This window comes from Macrobrachium rosenbergii, chromosome 16 (genome assembly GCF_040412425.1).
Source record: "Macrobrachium rosenbergii isolate ZJJX-2024 chromosome 16, ASM4041242v1, whole genome shotgun sequence".
Classification (NCBI taxonomy): domain Eukaryota; kingdom Metazoa; phylum Arthropoda; class Malacostraca; order Decapoda; family Palaemonidae; genus Macrobrachium; species Macrobrachium rosenbergii.
Genome location: NC_089756.1, coordinates 26,276,566 through 26,301,270, shown reverse-complemented (window position 1 = coordinate 26,301,270; position 24,705 = coordinate 26,276,566). Strand labels below are relative to the sequence as shown.

General features: G+C 37.7%; 1 protein-coding gene across 10 annotated transcripts in view; it reads right to left on the bottom strand.

Moving 5' to 3' along the window:
* LOC136847217 (organic cation transporter protein-like) overlaps positions 1-17,395 on the bottom strand; it is a 69,870-nt gene extending 52,475 nt beyond the window's left edge. For 2 of the 10 annotated variants that reach the window (XM_067118670.1, XM_067118674.1), the window contains exons 1-2: positions 14,470-14,603; positions 10,485-10,625 (exon numbers count right to left, since the gene is read on the bottom strand). The gene's annotated coding sequence lies outside the window, so the exon portion shown is untranslated. Of the gene's footprint in view, positions 1-8,294; positions 8,646-10,484; positions 10,626-14,469; positions 14,604-17,259 lie in introns of those variants that run through there. The other 8 variants (XM_067118671.1, XM_067118676.1, XM_067118675.1 and 5 more) reach the window with 7 other exon arrangements.
* Positions 17,396-24,705: the final 7,310 nt, after the last annotated feature.

Sequence of the window (24,705 nt, the reverse complement as noted above, 5' to 3'; positions counted from 1 at the left end):
CTTTCGTAGAATTAATACGTCATTAAATACAGCAATTGCAAACAGCCAAATAATTGGGACAAGTAAAGGAAAATTTGTTTTTAGCACTGCACTCTATTGCACAAACACAAACACATACGCTGAACACAAACGCGCACACACACACACACACACACACACAGTATATATATATATATATATATATATATATATATATATATATATATATATATATATATATATATATATATATATATATATATATATAGTCACTATCAGTTTTTCAGCAAACACGTATGAGATGAGTTTGTTGGCCCATACCCTCACTATGGATGTCCATGATTCTTATTTGCCAATAATGCCCGATTCTTCATGGCTGTCACTCATTCAAGCATAGGCCAAAGCCACAGCTGCTCAACTTCGCAGATCGAGTAACCAGCAGTACAGGAGTTTCCTGTACCAGGGGATGGTTCTAGAGAGGACACAGGACAATGGTCAGGCTTTCAACTGGATAGTAAATGGATCCCCTGCAGGCAAGACTTCCGCAAGACTAGCTGCTTCATATTGCCTACACGGAGAGCTCCTCACCAGCGTGTAAAGACCCCCATACACACTGCAACCCATACAACTCTCATCTTGCAAGCACCCTAGCACTTCCTGGGTATTAATTCCCTTCCTTTCCAATACCTCATCTACTCTAGGGCTTCCTCTCCTCATTCCATCGAACACTTACGAGTAATAGTCTTGTCACCAGCCTTTAATCACATAATGTTTGCTCACGGCTCAGTTATCTCAAAATACTATGAGCCATAATCTTTTCTTACGTCGGATATACTGAACGGACAATTCACATCAAATGCTTCAAAATTTTTCCACCAATACTCAACACCACAACTTCACTTTGAAACGAGAGTTGGCACAACACTCCTCCATCCATTCCAACCTAAGTTGCCAAAGGCATTTCAATTTTGTTCCGAATCTTCTGCAAGCATCCTGCACCTCTCTCACTACGCCAATTCTGTGGCTCACCTTTTCTGGCATCAGACCAGCAGACCAGTAATTTACGCTCAAACAGCGAATTGAAATATAAATCAAACATTTCCATGTCTTCCACCATCCATATCAAACTTCATTGTTTCATCATCCTGGTTTCAATTTAAATTCTGCCAAGTAGGAAAAGCAAAAAAAAATGAAGGTAAGGGGTGTACTCAGAAATTACATAACATTACTACATATAGAGAGACTGAAAAATGTTTGAGATAAGAAATATTTGAACTAAATACTGAGAGTTTACAGGAAACAGAAGCGATAAACGACTGAAGATAAAAAAAATTGACGGGCTTCTCTAAATATCTCTCTTAATCTCAAGTAAACAAGTAATTGATCTAAAAATATAAATGTTTCCTATATCCTTTTTTATAAAGTGAAGAACTCGTGATATAAAAAATAGTTTTATATATATATATATATATATATATATATATATATATATATATATATATATATATATATATATATATTTCAACAAGTCTTACTGGTTTGGCTCCTCTAAACTGAATGTATCGCCTCTCACAAGAGCCCTTCGCACCTAGCGATTTTCACATTATACAAATGAACACACACTTCCTTTGACACACCGAGAAATCTGACTAAAACCGGGCAAAAGGTTCTAGAAGCTTCGATCCAGAACAGTGACGGAAAGTTCCGCCTGCCCCACGTGCCGCGGACACTTACTGTATCCAAAGGTGACAGTACTAAGGTGCTGAATTAGCAGATGCCCAGCTCACATACCTTCAACCTGCAAGATCACTGATTATTGCAAGGATTCGTATGTCGCAAGCAAGTACACAAATACTAAAGTACACCAGTACACACACACACACACACACACACACATATATATATATAGCCTATATAACCTTTGAACAAAGTGGATGCCATAAAGTAAGACATCTAAAGAATTGAAAAGCTTCTCTGTCACCCAATTATCACTTGTCCACAAACATCCGAATGCCAATTACTCTTCCTTTATCGATTTTTTTTCCTTTTGTTCCCTTTTCAATATTATTCAAGCCCTTCGCCTCTCCAGTCAACAGCACTAAGGTTAGGTTATACTGGTACATGCATTCTCTTGCTCCTTCGGCTCAAGGGCATTTTGAAAAAAAGAAACTTCATAATAAATATTTCTATTCCAAACACAGGACTTTCACACCAGAATAAGGACGCCATGCGTGGGAGGGCATATTCCGAATACCAAGTCTGAGCTTCTTTTGTTGACACTTCCTCGCTGCGTAAAACAAACTCCTCGCTTGCCAGATACTTTGCGAAGGAATGTACTAAAATGAATTTCTTTGGTGCTTTTTAAATAAAAACTTACTTTGCTGGCTTCTCGAGACTCACCATGACCAGCTGCCACTCACATCAGACTCCCAAAGCCTGATGCAAGTGTCTAAGCATTAAGGAATTATGAGTAGCATTTGTGCAGGTAGGATGTGTATGTGAAGTGCTCTGTGAAAAGTGCCTGACTTGTGCTATGTTCAAAGTGAATATGAAGAAGAGGAAGGGAAAAGAGAAAATAAATACTTTAGAAATTAAATCAAATAAAGGGCAGATCAAACTATCATACGAACATTATCTCATAATTATCAAAGCAGCATGTGAAGGTGGAACACTAAATAAACTACTGGAGAAAGCTGAGTCAACCCAAATCGAGAGAGAGTCAGCAACCTGCGGACATTGCTCTGGGGAAGTTGATGATGAAAGAACTTGCTGTGAAATGTGTGACGTATGGTTCCACTATGAATGTTCTGGTATCGACGGCAGATACACATCCATACTTCGTAGTGATAACATATTGTGCATCTGTGATAATTGCAAGAGGCATGAACAAAGAACACACAAAAAACTCATTGAAGATGAACTTGAAGAAATAAAAGAAAACACAGAGATATTAACAAAGTTGATTTACGATTCGGCTCAGAAAATTAGTGACGTAATGATCAACATAGATGAAATCCAAAACAAAATTGACAATTTTGATAAAGATGTCAAGACCATGACAAACATGTACAAAACTTATGCCGAATCACTAAAGACACAAAAAGTGCTTCTGATCAAATCTACAAACGAAGAGAGCACAGCAGCAAATGAAAAGAGACAAATTATGAGTAAAATAACGGCGCCAGTTGAACAGGCTAAAACAACAAGAGATGGACACTTATTTGTAAGATTTCCAGACAAGAAAAACTTAGAAAAGGCAAAAACGGAGATTCAGAAAATCAGCAATATATCAGTAAATGAGAAGGGTAAACTTAAACCAAAAATAAAAGTAGTCTACGTCCCGAAGGATGAAGATGACATTGTCGATAACATTGTAAAGAAAAATGCATGGATAGGTAGCCTCATTTCTGAAAATGACGACTTGAAAACTGTAAAGGAAATGATAGCCAAAGATGACAAATATATCATCAAATGCACACCACATATACGAAAGGCTATCTATGATAGAGGCGACAAATTGTGTACACTATATATATAGCCGTTGCAAAGTATACGACTATTACATGCCCTACCAATGCTATAAATGTCAGGAATTTGGTCACAGCCCAACAAACTGTAGAAATGACCAAGCTTGTCCTAGATGTGGTGAAAATCACAAATCAAATGAATGTGCTAGCAACATCTTCAAGTGTAAAAACTGTGTAAAGAAAGGCCATAGTGATACTAAACATAAAACATATGATGGCAATAAGTGCACAGTATATAAAGAACATGTGCCAAAGGTGAAAAATTATACTGATCATGGCTTTGACTAATAATCTTCTATGAAATTTAAAACAAGAAGAAGGCAAAATTAAAAAAGAACTAAAGGCTCTCCTATTCTACAGGAGCTACGATACTGACGAGAAAACACTGAAAGACATTTATAAAATATAAGAAGCACCTTATTCTGAAAACGTACAAGGGCCCGCCAGAGAGGGAATTATCCCTGTGGAGAGCTGTACATAAAACCAAACAAAGTGAAACAAAGTGAAACAAAGTGAAATTACGATGAGACTGCTAGCTGAACTCCCACCCCTAATCAAATGGACGCGAAACGCCACATTCCAAGCCTTGGGAAATGCAAACATTCTTAAGAAGTCCCTAGTCTTCTTCCAAATGCGAAGATACAGAGAGGCCTTGGAAAGTTTGTCAACGATTAAATCAGTTTTTTTTTAAGGCATGTTACATCAATGTTAGAAGATGCAGATGAAACGGGACACTTTCTACAATCGGGAAATGAATGGTACGCAAGACAGACCATCACGGGTTAACATTCGAGCTAATGAATGTACGCATTTTCTATGGGACTGTGAAGCCTGGCAAGTGTATGTACGTATGTATGTGTGTATGTATAAATATATATATATCTATATATATATATATATATATATATATATATATATATATATATCTATATCTATATCTATATATATATATATATATATATATATATACATACATATACATACATACATACATACACACATACGGTATATTGCATAAAGAACGCGCGAGAAAACGAATAATAACATTAAGAATATCAAACACGAGAAGAACAGCTAAGCATAATGAAAAGATTTTAATATTTACCACCGTACAAAATAGGCCTACTGTATATCAGGGCAACGCTGGCTAAAAAGCTCCAACTAATGGGAGTACTTGGATTTGGGATCAGGTAGTATCTTAAGGGCCTTCAATGAGTTAACTTTTACCACTCCATATAATTAAAATGGTACCACCTGTACATATAGGTGGCGAAATTAAAAATCATGAAGACCCCTTTGTGTAAACCATTCTGTTACTTGTGTTTACGAAGAGTGCTTCAAGCAACGCGTCAACAACCCAATAACACTAAGCAAGTCAACCTCCGGAGAAAATCCTGGCATGCGTTCTCACGCATCCCTTTCATTCCAACACCTCTGTTACTTCATTTTGTCATCACTTTCTCGGGTCCTTTCCCCCTCTCCCCTGCAACCAATAAATACTTTTCAAGTGAATCGATAAGCAGGTGAGGAATAAAAGATGCCGAGAAATAAACCATACAAATGTAGCATGTAGCTTCCCTTAAATTAACGAAACTCGGCAACATCCTAAGACTCACAACACGGTGAATGGAAACCTCTCCTTCGGAGTGATCAGTGATGCATCCCGAGTGCAAACGTTTCTTTACATTTCGACGCGTTAATTGGTAACACTAACGCTTTTTCTCACACGCGTTTTCTTGCACTCTGAAAGTGACGAATTTTACCTAATGATTATCTCACTGAACTATTCCTGTCACTGAGTGATACACTGCTAAACAAATAAACAAGCAGTATGCTCACCCATCTTTAAAGGAACTGGCATACAGTACAGGTTACCGTCTTCACACACTGTGACTACAAACTTAGGGACGTTTTCTCCCTCTTCGAATTACTGCATGAAAATTTTATCAAGATTTTCCCTCTTTTGAAGCACTGACCAATCGTATCAGTAACAGTTTCAGGGCTTCAGTGATCTTATTCTTGTAACGCCAGTGAAGAACATTAAATCAATCACTCTCTCCCTCTCTCTCACGCTCTGTTGGAAGACAGCCCAGGTTTAAAATAGTGCCGAGAAGTAGTGCCAGAAACCTTTTATGCCACGCCGTGGTAAACATAAAACACGCATGTGTATCTCTCTTTAAATCTATGCGGCAACCCAGAGGCTTTTAATCGTGCGCTTACATTACGTAACAGGTATGCGGTGCATTCTTTAATCGTCTGCCTTTCTGGCAAAGAGATTATCCACCAAACAAACCTTGATAAAGTTAGGGATGAGGAGGCGAATTCATCTTCAAAACGATCATCATTTCATTACTCTTCAGGAGATGATAACGGCTAAGAGACGCACAGGTAACAATGGCAGAAAGACGAATGCAACTGCTCATAAATAAACAACAGGGCATAGAGGTTTACAGTATCATTACATTTGTAACAATGGGCTACGAAAGTACATTCTATTTTTCCAAAGAAGTGGAGACCGGACGAGGGAAATCTACGGAAAATGATCATCAAGATTGACATCGTACTAAACTTGACACAATACTAGAAACTTGAGAGATACGACACAGTTTAATGACCAATGCAATGCATTTATATGAACGTAGGCGCCATACCATCAATAAATACAACATAATAGTATTACAAATAATAGATGAAAAGGTCTAACTGATCGAGCTGACGAAAGGTTTCTTGTACAAAACTATCACAGATACACAATGTATATAAATGTATGTGTATTATATATATACTATATATATATATATATATATATATATATATATATATATATATATATATATATATATATTTACGTACAAAAAAACAAGTCCTCGGAGAACAAAACACTAACAAATGAAATATTTGACATTGTGGACCCAATAACCGTAAATATTCAGTCCACGTGGAACCTGTCATCATCAACTCCATTATGTACTCTGTGACGAAGTGTTCGGATTTCTTGCGTAAATACATTCCTCATTTATGGTAAGAATCAAAATATCACTACAACGCGTTCTGGAAGGAAATAAACATTGGTATTTCCTGAAATATGTTCAACAATTTGAGTGATACTCTTAAAATCTTTGGTTCCAATCTCTAAATCATTCAAGATAACAAAGTCCCTCAAATCCCATTTTATCTTCAGTACCAAAAATTTACTTATGTATGCCTTGGGTACATTTAACCTACTGCGTATGTGTGCGAGTATTAAATCATATGCTATTTCCGAGTGTAAAATGCACATAATTCCACTGAAACAGAAGTTAAGGAACAGGGAGTGTGGTTGACAACGAAAAAAATAAAAAAAAAAAACAAAGAGGGCTACTTCAGACTGCGAAACAGTTGTGCACATTAAGAGTATCATAAAAAATAAAAGGAACAGGGAAACAATCACGGGAGAATGAGTCGCGTGTAGAATAAATGAAATGAAGTGAAATGAAATGAAATGAAATCAGGTCGCAAGGTCTGAAAAACGGGCATGAAACGTCACTGTCTCGGAAGCATACAGCAGATGCTGATGAGAGGTAAAACGAAGTGATGATAAAAGAGCGGAAATTGATGATGGATGAAGAAGGTCGATGAGTCAGGTAACCTAACGAAACAGCCTTGAATCTTAAGCCCTTCCAACCCATTAGCCACTCCCACCCCCAAAAATTGAAACACGCTACTGAAGCTTCTATAAAGGCTACCTCTTGAAATTTGTATCTACTAATCATTGCTTTATAACAAACTAATATTGCCCGTGCTATATAAGCAAGGGTAAAGTTTTCAGATATGTAAAGATGGAAATTTCACTGAGACTCAGTTATATGGCAACTGGTAAATAAATATTCTTACTATGATCAGGCCCACAGGTGCGATTCTTACCAACCTTCCGCAGAGGCTGGTCACTTCAGCCCCAAGAAGGTTTTATTCCCGAAGTTACATTCCTTTCTCTTCCAAACTCTCATAATCATTTGTCACCAGTCAGAAAAAGACATTCATACATAACTTTTTACGCATTCCTGTTAACAAACAGACAAATGAACAGGCACAAAACAGAACCATGAAAACCAAAAGCATAACCTCCTGAAACTCGAGGTAAGGGCAGGTAGCCTAATGTAAATGAACGTGAGATAACTAGTGATATTCAAGTCTGGCTTCATCCTACTCATTTTTCTGGAAAGCTCACGGTACTACAATTTGGGTTTAAGAAGATCGGTACTGTTCTGGTTAAGTCACAGTAAACGCATGTAATAACATATAACCTGCGCTAATAATTGTAATTTCTTGGACCAAGTATTAGGGTTAATTTTGTTTATAATCATATATATATATATATATATATATATATATATATATATATATATATATATATATATATATATATTATATATATATACACATATATATACGCACACTGTATATATATATATATATATATATATATATATATATATATATATATATATATATATTATATATATATATACATATATATGCACACTGTATATATATATATATATATATATATATATATATATATATATATATATATATATATATATATATATATATGTGTGTGTGTGTCATACTTGAATTCAGTTTAAAAAGTGATTAGCACTAATCTTTAAAAATTATCTGTAGGCTTAATGAAAACACCAAGTTAACGGGCCTTAATAAGCCATATTTGAAAGCCTAATGAAAACAGGACACCCAACACATGACCACCGTTTCATAACGCAGTAAACGTTAATCCACTTATTTTCTTACCTGAAACGGAAATCGTTATTTATAATACCCCTTCGTACAACACACGACCCGGGAGAAACCGCTGTCTGTTGCACGACCTCATGTGTGAACTAGAAGTACCGAGTCGACAGCAAACGTTTTCACTATTTACGCGGTTTTGGCGTCGATGCCGCGCCCACAATCACAAGATTCAGTTTTCGAGTGAAGGCCCAACCAGTAAATGCCTCCAATAACATTGAAACGTGATAGGCTCGCGTACGATTTTACTTAGGGAGAGCGACATCTATCAACATCTGACAGTATGCGGGGACTGGCAACAGTGGCACTGGTGATACGGCGGCGCCAGCGCCTAGCGATGCGAGTCGGCGCATGCTCAACCCGGGAGCATCAGACCACCCGACTAGCCCCTCCGCCACTTCTACCCTTTTCTTGTAATCGATGAGACGAAAATTTGAAATAATGCTTGGCTGAACCCACCGTATGTTAGCTTGAAATGGTGGAGATATATCGCTCACGGAATAGTTGAGCTTAGTTACAACTCTGTGGTCGATTTAAAAGCAGCACAAATAATGAATAATTTGCTCAATATCCGTGCCTACTGAAGAGATGTAGGCACCACCTTTAAACGTTTCCTTGTGGAATGTAGTATTAATACTGTACGGTCTTCTTTGCCGTTGTTTTTTCTAATTTTTCGGGTGAATTGAAAAATATTATATGTTCGACAAGGACAGTAGAGACAGCAGTAAATAAACAATAGTCAGATGAGAGTTTTACAACTCGAAAACTTTAAATATTTGAGGGCTAAACTTCTGAAGTAAAAAAAGATCTATTGTGTTTAGCTAGTATAAGGACTGCAACCGACAGCAATACATGGAGACATTAGTTCTAAGCACACCATAGTGAAAGTCGAAGAGCATTTCACGTTATTCATCATCCTTATCATCACCAAGCAGGAAATTTGTGCAGATAAGGATAAAGAATAACAAGTACAGACTTTCTACTTAAGCTTACACCCCGGTTAACTGCCGATAAAACTTGAAGACGGTGTCACATTTATTAGCGTTGATGACCGTAGTTGACGTGACGCCAGAAAGCACGAATTCGAAATTTACCTGAGCCTTGACTTGTCTACAACGTTCACTGACCTCTCAAGTATTTAGCCCCACTGAATATTTGACACGTAATAATCGAGTAAAAGGCGATGAACGTCAGTAAAGGATAAGAAAAAAAGGTTCCAGAAAAGTTCTCTATTTATTTACTCCACACACACAAAAAAAAAAAAAAATTAAGTGAGATCATCTTTCACAACACCTTAGTATTACGACATGAAATTGATTTAAGACTAAATTATTCTAACGCCACCAAAAATGGAATATCCATCTCCCTGCCTGGAAGTCAAGAGCAATTTGTCTGCTCGATAATAGTACTAAAACACAATAAGGTTTCTTTTTTCGCATAAAGACATGCTTCGAACAGTTTCAGATTTCATACACATAAAAAAGCGTAGACGTAGACTAAGGCAAAGTGTCTCCTTCTAAGGAGTATAGATCGATAGCTTCTCGAAAGTTTTTCGCGGAAATCTCATTAAAATCTTATGACAGCCGTATTTTATACACATATTTAATAAAACCATTCAACCCACTGTAAAAGTCATTTGGATCAATTAATTTCTCACTATAACTTGTGTACGAGTTAGCTGAAGCATGTTGCAGAAGAAATGATTCATGTATTTGACGAAATGCACCTATGAATTGTTAAGGATGAAAAAACGCGAAAAATATTGATGGCAATGAGGAAGAAACACTGGTATTAAAAAACGGCATTATGTAAAATTAAAAATAATAAAACCACAAATAAATAAAAACCTGTCAGGATAAAAATTCGTGTCTAAATGAAAACCAAAGGCTTTGTTATTAAGTAAATTACACTTGAAAAAGTTTTTCTTATGCTAAAAAAAAAAAAACTTTTATTGATGGTCATACCTAGACATTACCAATAAAAAGAAATATCAAAAAATATAATGATCAGGCAGTTCAATTGTATATGAAACAACCAAAAAGCTAACAACGAACTGCAGGTAGTCATTTCTATATGGAATGGCTATTGGACTGACATGACATGTTCACAGAAAAATTATCAAGATATGACATATACCCTAAAGAATCAATATGGCATTTACAACATGAAAAACTGGTAAACTAAGTACTTTACCTTCTGAACTGATTTCTACCATACACCTCAATTGCCGCTGCTCTTCTAGGGTTTCTGATGCAGGAATCCAGGACCACTTCGGTAGCTGCATAAGTATTGATTTCTCTACCTGGGTCCCATCGGTTGCCGTTGCATTGCTGCCTGTGAGAATGTTCTAATTGTACAGTGGCTCTTATACAAATTACTGAATAAAAACAGATTTTTAAAAATTCAGACACGGCATCTTCACTAGCAGTCAGCAAAGTAGAATACAGAATAGTATAAAAACAATATATCGTCGTTAGGCACTGATTTGGTCTTTCTAGGAAAATCATTCATACAAATACACCAAGCAAAGCTACAAAACTTTTGGGACTTGTTTCACAACGAGCAAAAACAGAAAAAAAATTATCAACGGGCAGTTTTAGGAATTAGCCTACTTACGATACAACTCGCACAAATCGAGAAAATGATACGTATTACGTACGGGAAAACAGTGATATTTGTAACGGAAATTGCTGTCACATGCCGGTAAATACATGAACTGAAACTTGGCAACCCTCCAATCGCGGATTTACCGGCCTCAGGTGCTTCGAAGGTGAAATGTAAACCAAATTACCCGAATAAAATTTTTCCATTTGCTTAAAATGTAATAAAACTCCAGCAGAACTTTCTCTCTGTCTTTTCATACACACACACACACACACACATATAGTGTATATATACATATATGCATATATGTATGTAATGTGTATCATATATATAATATACTGTATATATATATATATATATATATATATATATATATATTATATATTATATATTATATATATATATATGTGTGTGTGTGTGTGTGTGTGTGTGTGTGTGTGTGTGTGTGTGTGTGTGTGTGTGTGTGTGTGTGTGTGTGAGAGAGAGAGAGAGAGAGATTATCAAACCGTTGACTGTACAATGTATAAGCAGTGCAGCATAAGAAATCAGTTTCCTGACATGACAGTGAAGGATCTGCTGCATTATTTTGCGGAAGACGCAGGATTTTTAAAATGATAATTAAGTTTAGTTGTCATCAGCGTTTAAACAGCATTTTTCTTTAAGCCTTTCATCTTTGCGTATAATGTGCATAAATGTGTTGATAAGTAGGCCTATGAAAGCATGTGTTGTGTGAGTTAAGAATCCGCGTATTAATGTACTGAGCTAAATTCATACTTATATATGACGTCGTTAGAAACACGCACGTTGGTGTACATGTGTTATTTATTGCACTTTCTGTTTATATGAATGCATGACAGGGGCTTTGATGCGTTGCGTTTGGGTTTCTTCAGCTGCCATGGCGCCACCGGAAATGCACGCACACCAAACATTTGAGGGGTCGATCCAGTTTATTGCTTCCAGATAGGTGGGGCATGTAAGATCGATCAACTGGCACGAAGATAAGACTATGTAATCAGTTTTTTCTTTCTAGATGGGTGGGGAATGGCAGATCGATCGACTGGCGCGAAGATAAGACATATGTAATCAATAGAAGAAGCTGGATAGACGGGAAAATGAACGACATATTATGAATAATGGAAGAGAATAAACAACCAAATATGTCACACTATGAAAAAGTAAGTTCTCGGCAGGTAAGATTGATAACAACTGGAAATAAACACGTAATAGACACTACAACAGGCTCGTGGGACAGATTGCACTGTATCTACACCTATCTGTCAGAATAACATATTATTGACATAATGAAGATTATATATATATATATATATATATATATATATATATATATATATATATATAAGTAAAACCAATACTTGTACATAAAACATCCTATATTTAGTTATGACTACCGGTTTCGGACCTGATGATGGAGACAGATACTACGAAACCGGTAATCCCTGAGTGTACAAAAAGTCCCCTATGCAAAGTAACTACCTTACACACACACACATATATATATACATAAATATACATATATATGTATAATACTTTATTATAATTACTGTATTTTCTTAGTGATCAGTCAAAATGTTACTTTTAAAGAAGCTGACATGCGGGCGATTCTTCTTGGTATTTTGTGGTGCTGCATCATTGATTCGGTGCCAGCGGCCGAATCGTTTGATACCATAAAACAGGCATTTTCTAGTTTTTTTCAAGGAACAGTCAAAATGTACCCAACTAAGTAATACAATAGTAATTTTGGACAAATAGAAGGTTACGCTAATAGGCAGAGTTGGCTTCAAATGATTAAGCTACGTGCCGGAGGTCTAACCTAAAACTGACAACTACTATTTCACAACAGTGGTATTAAAGGAGCAATTCGTTCCTAATATATGTTATTCAACATAACTAACGTCACCAGTTAATCATACTTCTAGTGCACTGATTTAAGTTATGTCATCGTCAGTTGGGAACATATTGGATAGGCCAGCTCTCTTGAGCTGGCCTGTAGATCCAAGGTGACAGGTATGGGCGTTTCCACTTTTACTATTGTTACTAACTGCTCTGGGTAAACTAGCAGCGAGATGCAAAGAGCTACCAAGAAAATGTGCCCGTGTGCCAGTAGCAATTTAACTTTCCGTCGCGTCAGTATTTGGATAAAAAAAAACGCCACTGCGAAAATTGCTGGCTCCGGTCTCGTCAAGTCTAAACGTGAGTTCATTGTCCGCAGACTATCACGGTCACGGGGGGGGGGGGGATATGTGGATATATCTTGCGTTGTATTACGTAAAACAAGATCAATATATATGTATGTATAACTAATTAAACGAAAATTAATTACAGAACGAAGTCTCTCTCCCTCAATTTATATATATATCTATACACAAGACTGTAAACATTTATGAATGTATGCATTTATCATTCAAGTAGCAGTAGAAAACACAATGAAGCTAGTAAACATCGCCCAAATGAAAAAAGGTTGCGCATTATATCCAACACGTGCATGAAAGCAATAAAAAAATATGGAAGGCTTTAAGTAAAGGGCAGTGAGGAGTTTAGCTGAGATAAGCTTAAGTGTTCTTTACCTCAGACGTAAGATGGCTCTGATCTTGCCATTACTCCAATAGGTAATGGATGAGAGGAGGCGTTTCAACACAGAGCTGAGTTATTATAGCGAACGATATATTACCTAAAATTATCAACAGCTGTACGCTGTTTGAAAAGGCCCTTGAAAGGAGTCTAAGCAGTTATTTTCACTATCAATATCCTTCACTAATAACCGCTTAACATTACAGTAAAATATCAGAGCAGCTACCGTAGTTACCGGTAACATGGGCCTAGACCCCAGTAGGCTGCGATGTCGAAGCTATAGTCTGCACTTCTTTGAATCAAATTATTGAGGTTATCTGTTAGAGGATTATGTTTCCTAATAATTGGCATCATCTGGAAAACTATATATGAACCACTGAATTACGTTCACTTACTTAATTTGGGCAACCTAATTCTCCGTTCCAGCCCACTCCCAAAGAAAGCATTAACAAAAAAAATGGAAGGATGAAATATGAAAGCGATAAACCTGCCTCTTAAAGGCAAAAAATTTTTAGCCAGGAAAAGGGAGTTGGGAGAGAATCCAGACCTTAGTAGGTAGTAGAAGAGTGAGAAGTCGTTGAACCGTGTAATTACATAAATTACCGATTACCAATTCAAACCTGGGGAGAGACTGCCTGATTAAGATTGGCAGGATGTTATTGTTGTCAATTCCTTAACCTTGCAGATCGACTGGAATCAACTCCCTTCAACTGCGTTAAGCGTGAAATAGGCCTAAGTACTATTAAAAAAATAATAATATTTAGAACCTTTGAACCGTTGTTATCAATGGATTGAAATTAATTCTCTGAACAATTATGTACTTGAATTTCACCACTAGTTATTGTCTGAGGAATAAAACAAATCACAAACATTGGCATGGGCAAGTTAAGATGACTACCGGTTGGGCGATTAAGCATGACAATGAGTGTACCCCCTCCAGCTGATGGGGAAATAAAGCCAATTGTGTTATTTCTCAAATACATACCTTCAAGTTCGGAGTGTGACAAATCACTCCAAGCCATCTTGACTTGAAAAATACACACACACAGAATGCTTTTCAGAGTACATCCCTCACAGACAACGTTCAACGGTCAACTAACTAGTGAGTGACTAAAGAGTTCGTTGTTTCCACCAGTGATAAAGGAGACAAGAAAATGCCTCGTGATGCAATGCATTAAGGGTGTTCGCTGTAAGAAACTTATGAAAAATTAATGCTATTTACGGCAATTTATGGCTATTCTATATGAACGACAAATCCCTTGCCTCGCATACAAGGTCTAGAGCCTAGACTCTAGAGTACAAATACAGTACACTGGGTAATAGCACGAGTTTGTCCACGATCGGAAAGACATTATGCTTTTTTATGTCCGACTGTTGGGCGAGGCCGTTGCGAGACCAAATTGCTGAGGGAATAAGCCAGAGAGAATATGCTATTTGTCCCACTGTCAGGCAGCTAATACTGGTAATGTATTATTCATCCAACGATTGGGTCACTACAAGGGTGTGTTATGTTACTCCTTTCTTGGCTGGTGAATAAAAGAGCGCGTGCTATTTCCCAGTCAGCTAGTTTTAGATTAGGCCAGCCATGTCCTTACACAGCTCTTGCTTCAGGGCAGCTCGTAAACCCCCGATCAGAGGGTGAATAACGAGGGGGTTTAATAGGGTTCAAACTCCCTGGCGAATAAGTGTGTTATTCCCTAACCGTTGTGCAAATAAAACTTACAATGCTGGGGAAGAAGTATCGTGTTGTAATTATAGTCCCCCAACTATTCGGCAAATGATAAAACATGTATTTTGAGTTATTTTCCATCCATACTTGATAATGCATTTTATTCTACTGACCTAACGTACAATTAATTGCATTATTGGCTGTTTAATGTAATATTACTCGTGATTAGCATATAACTTTTACTTATATCACTGTTGTTTCTACAGACGGAATCATTTCTATTCCCAGACATTTACAGTAAAGGAAATAACCAAAGCTCTTTAGCTAATTAAGTTCTGATAATTAAAAAAAATGTTTAATGATATATATTACTGAACCTCTTTTATGACTGCGGCCACAGAAATATATGTGAACCTTTTTATGATAATTGAATTTTGCACTTGAAAAAGATAATATGCAGTGATCTTAGCTGTGCTGCCTGCCGAAAAAGAAAAGTTCGTAACCTCTGGGCCTCGTAAAGGGATAGTGCTGTAAGTGCCCCTTACATGGTGCGCTATAAGCGTTACGAAAGGATGATAGCAGCGTCCTTCGGTCTCTAGCTGCATCCACTTTTTAGCCTCTTACTTTACCTCCATTTGCGCTTCCTTTCTTCAGTCCTACTGTCCAGCACCTCTAACTGTTACTTCTTAGTGAAACTGCCGAGTTTTCATCCAGTGCCACCTTTAAATCCTTGTAGTGAGCTTCATTTTCTTTATTTTCTGGATCTCTTGCTCTTGTTGTCCATCCACTCCAACTCCCCCTATTCACTATCTTAAGCGATGAATGCCAAAGTACCCTGGTGCCCAGCTTGATAGCCTAAATTTCATAAATAAATCAAACCTTTAATGACTTTCAAATATAGAGATCGGTCAAAATGTATGACGTCATATATATGTACTATATATACACACACACACACAGTATATGCATTCTCCTTGGACGGATGCCAACAGATAATTCTTAGCTCTTCTCAGCAAATCATTTTTAGAATGAGGTTGTTATGGACATGCCGTTTTTCCTGACTCCAACGCACGAATTTCGTCTAGATCTGTACCAACGACGAAAATCTAGGTTTTACTATCTGCACATAAGCCAGCAGTAGAAAATTCTTGAAGAGATCGTCCAATTAATTGAAGCAGATAACAGTTTTATGTAAAATTTCATTAAAAGTAAAGTTGTGGCTGAGTAAATGATAAGGAAGTTGTGTTTGTGCTGTAAGCAAGGTCAGCGTTTAAGCAAAATATGGATATTATAAGGTTAGCTCTCAAAGAAACTAAAGAATAAAAAATTATATTATTAAACATTCAGAAGAATATAAGAAAATATTAAAGTATACCACAGTCTGCGCCTCATAGGTCTGCAATAATGCTCTTCAAGTTACGGGCTGCTCAGGGGCAAATCGTTAACTTGCTCGAGAGCTATTAAAAATAAATTTAATCACTTGAAGCACTAAAAAAACATAATATCGCTGTGGGTTTTGCAAATTAAAGAGTATTTGAGAGTGTTAGACGTATGCAACTACCACTGAGCAACTCTCGGAAAACCAATTAAAAGAATGCAAAACAGGCGAGACAAATAAAGTATGGGAAAGAGAAATAAGGCAGCCTCAACTTTTATAGGGCACTCAAGAAAAGCAAAAAAGAAACCTGATATGATGACTGAAAAACAAATGTGAATTAGTAGGGTTATAATTAAATGAATTATATATATATGATAATATTCATCGAGTTGAATGAAGTACATTAGTATGATTAGTGAAAGGCTCTATATCCGGAGGATAAGGACGAAGTAATTCCTAATATTTTGCTTTTCAAAGAAGAAACTGAAAAAAAGATGGAAAGAGTGTTTTAGAAACTTATGAAATAAACGGGAATTAAACCAAAAACAAGCACAGACAAAGGTTAACTGTAAACTAGAATGAGATGAGCGAATCACCTTGAGGCTTAGTGGCTTACGGTGCTGTTAGTAATCACAAGTAAACAACTGTTGACAGTTACATTTACAACCCTTTAAAACGAACAATTTCCTTAACTGTAGGTAGGTCCTAATTATCATCAGTCACCTTACCTCAAAATGAGACTGTTATTTGTGTTACTTTTCAATTTAAAGTTGGAAGACGTTACTTATAATAGTAAAAATTAGATTACAGTCTTGGGTGAGATGGTGAGAGACGACCTTCAAAGATTCGCCAGCGGCTGATACTAGGCCTAGTACTAGTGAAACCAAATTTGCTTATGCCACGCTCGTAGGCCTACTTGCCCATCTTTATTGCCTTCAAAGTAGGCTTACATAATTACATTACCCCTAGTAGAGTATTGCCGACGGCTCTTATGACGCATTTACATGCAGAATGACCCTAGACCAAATTCGTCTCCAATGCTTAGGCCTAATAACCAAGGGCCGATGGGTTAGGGGGGTCCAGATTAGAATCCTTGTATGTTATATACCAGTGGCAAACTTATTATCCCAAATCTTAGGCCTAGGGGGTGTAAAATCCCCTTAGGCAGGGAAGGTGTGGTTTCCGAGGTTAGGCAAAGTTACGTTATGGTATATCCTTGTATCCTAAGTAGGCCTATCAGTGCCAGATTTATTCTCTTTTGTAGGTGTATGGGGGTCCAGGTTAGGTTAGGGTTTGTAGGTTAGTATTGATTATGCACGAGTGATATTTTGGTGGTAAAACCGCTGGGTAACTCCGCATGGACTGCCATGTTGTCGTCAAGGAATGGTCCTGCGCACGTGTAAGTCGTTAGGGAGCCACGTGTTCAAGAAGGGATTGGCTGAGGTACCCTATTATAAAAGAAACTGTACCAACCTAACCTAACCTAGCAGGCTGTGTTACTTAGTTGGGGTGGGGGAAGAGCCCCCCCTGAACCCCACCCGGTGAAGGAAACTCCACATTTTTCCCAGAACCTCCCTATAACACTGCTTATGCGCGATATCATTCCAGGATGGCTAGCCTACAAAAACATATCAGTTCGGGTGTTAATTACAGGTTAATTTCAGTCGACTCCCCAAAAATGACGGTAAGTTGTTAATAAGCAGCCAAAATACTACAGGGAAAGTAAATTTCCAAGGTAATACCCCATGCGGAGGAACCCCGTAGTTCTACCATTTTGTTATGTTTATTGGGGTTTTATTCCTTTGCTCTTAAGTCTCCTTAATATGCAAATCATACTGTTATGCACACATTTGCTTTCTTTTGTGTAGGCGGCTATGTTGTACCATTTATTTCCATGGGACTGGTACTAAACATGGCACTCATGGGAGTGGTTGTGATATTAAATTAAAATTTTGTACATAGCCTAATTTACCATTGCTGACTGGTTCATGCGCTGGTTTTTGCTTTTTCCATAAACTAAACCTCTGATTTCCCCCCCTCGGTCCCCCCATCGTTGTGTAGGGTTTGGTGTGATTTGAATATGTAGGCTATCCATGATTAGGTCTATGGAGTGAAAGCAGAGTAAGGGGTCAGGCTACTGTACGCTCATTAGGCATTTCAGAGGGAATATTACCTAACCAGACTTACCTTAAGCTAACCTATCCTTGGACGCCATGCCCTTGCCTATCCAGGGGGGGGCAAAGCCCCCTGGACCCTCCAAGTATGTCGTGACCTCTGACTCTGCATTCTACCCAGGGAGCTGAAGCAGCGTAGGGAGACAAGGGTTGGCATGAGAAATCAAACTGCGAAAATGGGCCAAACCCAACCTTTCCTAGTATGCTGTGCCCAGACCTAACCAGACCTTGCCTTCCTAACCTGACTTAGGGCACTGTGCCCTAACCTGGCCGAGGGGGCTAACCCCCCCTGAACCCACCCAACACATGTCTCCTACGTGCTACCACCTCAGGCCTGTTATGATGGTTTTCATGTGATTTCCTTATTTTGCCATTCAGATAATTTTCTGCATCCCCCTCCCCATAAACCACACGTTTCCGGTAAGGTGTCTCAGGTTATTACAGCCCTTTGTTGGCCGAACCGGTTGAGCTTCAGACTGTTGCTTGATGGGCCGGAGTTCAGTTCCTGTACGGGTCGTTGATGAAGAGTTAGAGGAATTTTATTTCGGTGAGAGAAATTAATTTTTCGCCTAATGTGGTTTGATTCCACAATAGTTAGGGTCCCGCTGTTAAGTAACCAATTGGTCTTAGCCACGTAAAATAAGTCTAATCCTTCGGGCCAGCTCCTCCCAGGAGAGCTGGGTGCTAATCAGCTCAGTGGTCTGGTAAACTAAGTGTATACTTAACTTTTTAACTCAGGTTATTACTGTTGTGTTGGTAATGAGGTAATGAAACATTTATAATGGAATCAAATGTCAGAATAAAAAAAAGGATACTAGAACAATCATTATTTCCATCTTTAGTGGAGTATTGGTTTAACATTAACCTTTAGCAAAGTTAAGAGGCCAAATGGGGTCAATGAGGGATGGATCCTACCAGTTAGGTATTTCTTTTCTTTCTTTTAACTCATTACCTATTTGTGTTTGCTTGTTTGAAAGCAATATGGTAAAACTTGTCTTTAGTCTCATATTATACTTACTATGACAGCACAATATACAGTACTGTAGTGATTTTTATGATATATATAGTGTGAAAATTTAAAATTCTAATGTAGATATAAAAGTAAGCCTTCCAGCCCAATAGGATCTACTGTAATTTAGTGTAATCTGTCTACTAGTACCATCTTATATAATACTGGTGTGTGAGCATAAAATCTAGCTTTATCATAAGTATATCTGAAGTTTAAAAGTGTTTTTTATTTTCCTCTTAAATTGTAAATACACCAGTGTTAACCTTGTCTAGGTATACAGTACTTTATATAAGAGATCTAGTCCAAGTAACTATAGCATTAACCTGAACCGTAAGATAGCCTTCTTGAGAAAACAGGCTATTATAAACATAATAAACAATTTCCGTATATCTTTTCAGGAGCCACGTCCAAGAAGCATAACATTACACAGAAGGCGTTAGAAGCGATGCAGTATGTATTTGAGTAAGGTGTGACGAAGGCATCGGCTAAAATTGCAACTCATCTAGGTAAAAAACTTGATGACAAACTTCCTTTCATTTCAAATATTTCACCAACATTTGTCATTAGTTTGTAAATATGAATCTGAAGGTAACCAGTTTTATAAAATTGTAGAAAGAGAAGGGATTCCTAAGCATGTGTTATTTGTAAGGCAATTATCTTCTTTCTCCCCCCCCCCCCCACACAGATTGTAAGTGGCAAAGACCATTGTTGATAACATGAAACAGGTTTCAGGCCAAATTCAGAGATGACATGAGTTCAAACTGCCCCAGGTCAGATGTTACCTGGTACCAGCTTTTTCCAAACTCGGCAAACTTGTGGCAGAAGTAACTCTGGATTCATAGGTAAGTAATAAGTATCAGGTTTTGACAGCTGAGAACCCCAATTCTTTTCTTGATATAGAATAAAATTAATTGTAAATTTCACAGGAATTTCATTTAACCCCAATACAGTATATAAAACTTGTATTTTATTCATTGACATTGCATTTTTGGTACTGCATTCTGATGGTGCAACTTAACTTTGTCTATCTGCCGTTCACTTAGAATACATACTCTTTTCTGAATAAGCATTAATATTAACAGTAAGTAGTAGTTTAACTAGACTACTGAGGTAATTTGATATGTTATATGAAGAACTTCATCCATTTACAGTCTGTTAGTATAGCACTGTTCTTATGAAGCTGCACCTACCAAATAAATGGATTTCAGCAAGTTAGTGGTTGGCCGACCGACTCACTTACTCAGCTGACAGTCATTTTTTATTTTGCTGCATTGGTATACAATGGTCTTCACAGCTGCTGGACTTCTTCTTATATGGCTGGTATTGTTGAAGTGCTTGACATCTTTTTCTTGATGCATTGCTGATGACTTTGGCTATCTTTGTGATTATAAATTTTATTATGGTATGATTGATGACGTCTGGTTCTTCACCTGTTAGAAAGTTCGTTCAGTGTAGAAATTCAGGCTGTGAAGGGTTTGTGAGCTCTTCATATCACTTGTGAACATTGATTCTCATTCTGTAACAAGGTGCTGCCAGTGTCCTCTGAGGACAGCACACCTCTGTTTTTGTCAAACCTAAAACGATGATCCCCTGCTGTGACCTATGCGTCTGTCACTAAAGGGGGGTCCATCCCTTATTGCTTTCCTGGAACACTTGGGTGTAGTCAAGAACTCAAAACATTCCTTGGTCTTGGTAAAAGATTCTGCTACAGCATTAACTTCCCTACCCCCTCACTCAGTTGCTATTACTACTAAGCCCGCCCACTGCACAGCAATGATTGGCAAGTTTTCGAAAGGGAAATGACTTCACACTAGTTAACAGCCCAAATGATTGCCAGTACAGATTTGACTCCATTTGGTAATGTTGAGTTCTGTGCATGAATGATGACACCAGAGATTTGAGTTCCCGGAGTTTTGAAATATGCAATTGATATCTCCGATAAAAGATAAGTTATGTAATAACATTATGAGGATCTTGGATCATTCAGTCTGTGCAACCTAAATACACAAGCGTCTTGCTTTTTTTTTTTCTTTAAATTGACCACATTAATTGAAATGAAGCATTGACTTATGCAGCCAGTTTCGATATTAGAGAATTAATTCATCATAATCATGCATGTTAAATATTAATATCATTGTGAGATTAGGCCTACATATCATATTCTTATATTTTGAGGCAATGACATGGCATAGGCCTACACGGCAATTTCTTACTGCAAATAGTTTTCTACACATACCTGTTGGAAATAGAGTAGCTTGTAATTAATATAGCACGTGCATATACACAGTACATGTGTACATGCGCCAATGGCCATAGTAATTGTAACGCCACTTATACCACAGAGAATAAAAGTAAAACTTGTGGGCACATAGCCAATGGCGCACACAGACTGATCATAGGGTTGTCTCAGCCTTACACATAACTATCGAACTGCTCTCAGTAAATTATATAGACAGTATATTTACAAAAGGGATAAATTATATAACCGAGATGATTAAATATAAGGCTGCTGTAGCATTTTCATGAAAATGAAGGCTATGGTAGGAAGGCATCTTAAGATACATAACGAAATAAGAAAAAATAAATGGTAGGTGAAAAAGACTTGTATGAGATGATCCAAACCAGTCTGCGAGTAACCCATGATTCATTTGATTTTGGGGGCACTCTTGTAGATTACCCTGTTGGACGAAAGGGTACATAAGTGTCAGTAAATTTCAGTAAATTTTTTTTTTCTCTCTCTCTCTCTCTCTCTCTCTCTCTCTCTTTGTTGTTTGGAGAATATTCTAGCATAGACTATATTCATAAAGATCTTGATTACTTTTAATTAAAAAAATGACTAAATTTCAGTTAACAATAGTAGGCAGATAGTTCTATGCATGGTTGATTTGATAAATATTATTGTTATTTTAGTTAGCATTAGTAGGCATCATGACCTTTATTGAGTTGTGCTTGTATTTAATATCGTTAACAGTTGTATGTAATGTTAATAAAAATAGTCTTGTAAAATTTTGCATAATGCCTCATCATAGTTATGTTGGTGCCCTGGTAGACAACACTGTAGCATTACAGTATGTGTAATGTTGCATATGACCTCTCATTTGATGTGCAGTGCTTGTTGGGGTCAAGTATGCACTCGTGAACTTACATGGGATGTGTGTGTGTTTGTATAAAGGTTGATCTGAAGCTTAGTGGTTAATGTTTAGTAGTAGGAGACACTATGCATTCCTATGTGTCAGCATGTGTAATGTTGCATATGACCTCCCATTTAATGTGCAGTGCTTGTTGGGGTCAAGTATGCACCCTCCAGCTTACGTGGGATGTGTGTGTGTGTCTGTGTAAAGGTTGATCTGAAGCTTAGTGGTTACTGTTTAATAGTAGGAGACACTATGTATTCCTGTGTGTCAGATGAAAGGGTATTTCGTTAGTATACAAAACCTTTTAACCCCTTCTATGTTGATCTCATCTTAAGGGCCTGGCAAGAGCTTTATGTCCTAATACTGCACCTTTCAAGTCCTCTTCTAAACCCTCAAAGATGGTGTGATTAAGGAGCTACAGTTTCTCTGTATTGCATAAACAAATGAAGCGCACCTAGACAATTTGCCAGAGGATTTAGCTCCATTTTCAGGCTCTGAGGATCACAGCTCTTCGCCTTGTTGTAGGCAGCCTCTTCCTTCAGAGTGCAAGGCTTTATCCTCATCATGTACATTGCTACATGCAGCTCAAGCCAGGTGAACCTTGAGAGCAATAAGTGTTATGAACATCACCAGAAAGAGGTAAGCCAGGTGCACGACTAGCTACAGAAGAGTTGTATACAATAGAAGAAGCATCTTGGTCAATCATCACAAGCAAGCTGATAAGAGGCCAGCAGACTTGGCAAGTTAGAAGCACCAGAGCACAAGTCACCATAAGCAACACCAAGAGACTCATATGCGGTTCTATAGCTTGCACACTCATTTTTTCAAGCACCAAAGCACCTGCTGGAACTAATAGCTCACAGGACAAGGCACCAGTCCCTCTCTTAGAGAAAATAAAAGTTACTTCTTTGACTCCTACCTTCCATGGAAGTACCTCAATAACTTCTTCCTAGTCATGCAGGTCATAGCAGTCACACTCGTAATACTGATAGTGGCGGAAGAAACATTACCAGTCATCCCCCAGTTGCTCACACAAGTTCATTCATTCCTCTGGTATGAGTAAATGTTCATTTGTTAAAGGTTCTTTTTTTTCATGGTTTCTTATGTGACTGAACGTGTGAGGCTGAAGGACGTCAAGATGCTCCTCTGCATCTTATACTGTACCAGATTGCCTCATGTTGCTCTTCTTGCTTGTCTCCACAGTAGTTTGATAGGTTAGTAGTTTTGCTATTCTTGTGTGAGCTCCCTCCATTGTGGCTTCAGGTAAACATGAATCTTCACTACTTTGTCAGTTGAATTACAGGGTTGTCAAGATGTTTACATAGCTATAGAACCTCATATGAGTCTCATGGTGTTGCTTATGTTGACTTGTGCTCTGGTGATCCTCCCTTGCCAAGTCTGCTAGCCTCTTATCAGCTTGCATGTGATGATGGACCAAGATGCTTTTTCTCTTGTATACGACTCTGCTGTAGCTAGTTGTACCCGGCTTACCTATACCTGGTGATGTTCATAATGCTTATTCAAGGTTCACCTGGCTTGGGCTTCATGTGCCAACCATTCACTCACTTGTTCCCTGTGTGATAGACCTCTTACCACTCCCTGTGTGTGCATGACTCCTCTCTAAAAAGTTGTACAGCTGGCTCAAGAAGCATTTGTTGCTCACCTGTGTGTAGCCTCACCCCAACTTCTCAGGTATACAGCTGACTAATAATAATTATAATAATTATCTTCTTTGTTGTGCCAGAGAGAACCATAATGCCGTTGTTGGAGATTGTGCATCACCAGAATTAGTATAAGTGTCATCCCTATTGTGATGGTATTATAAGTGTCTGACCATTTTATTCCCAATCCTTGAGT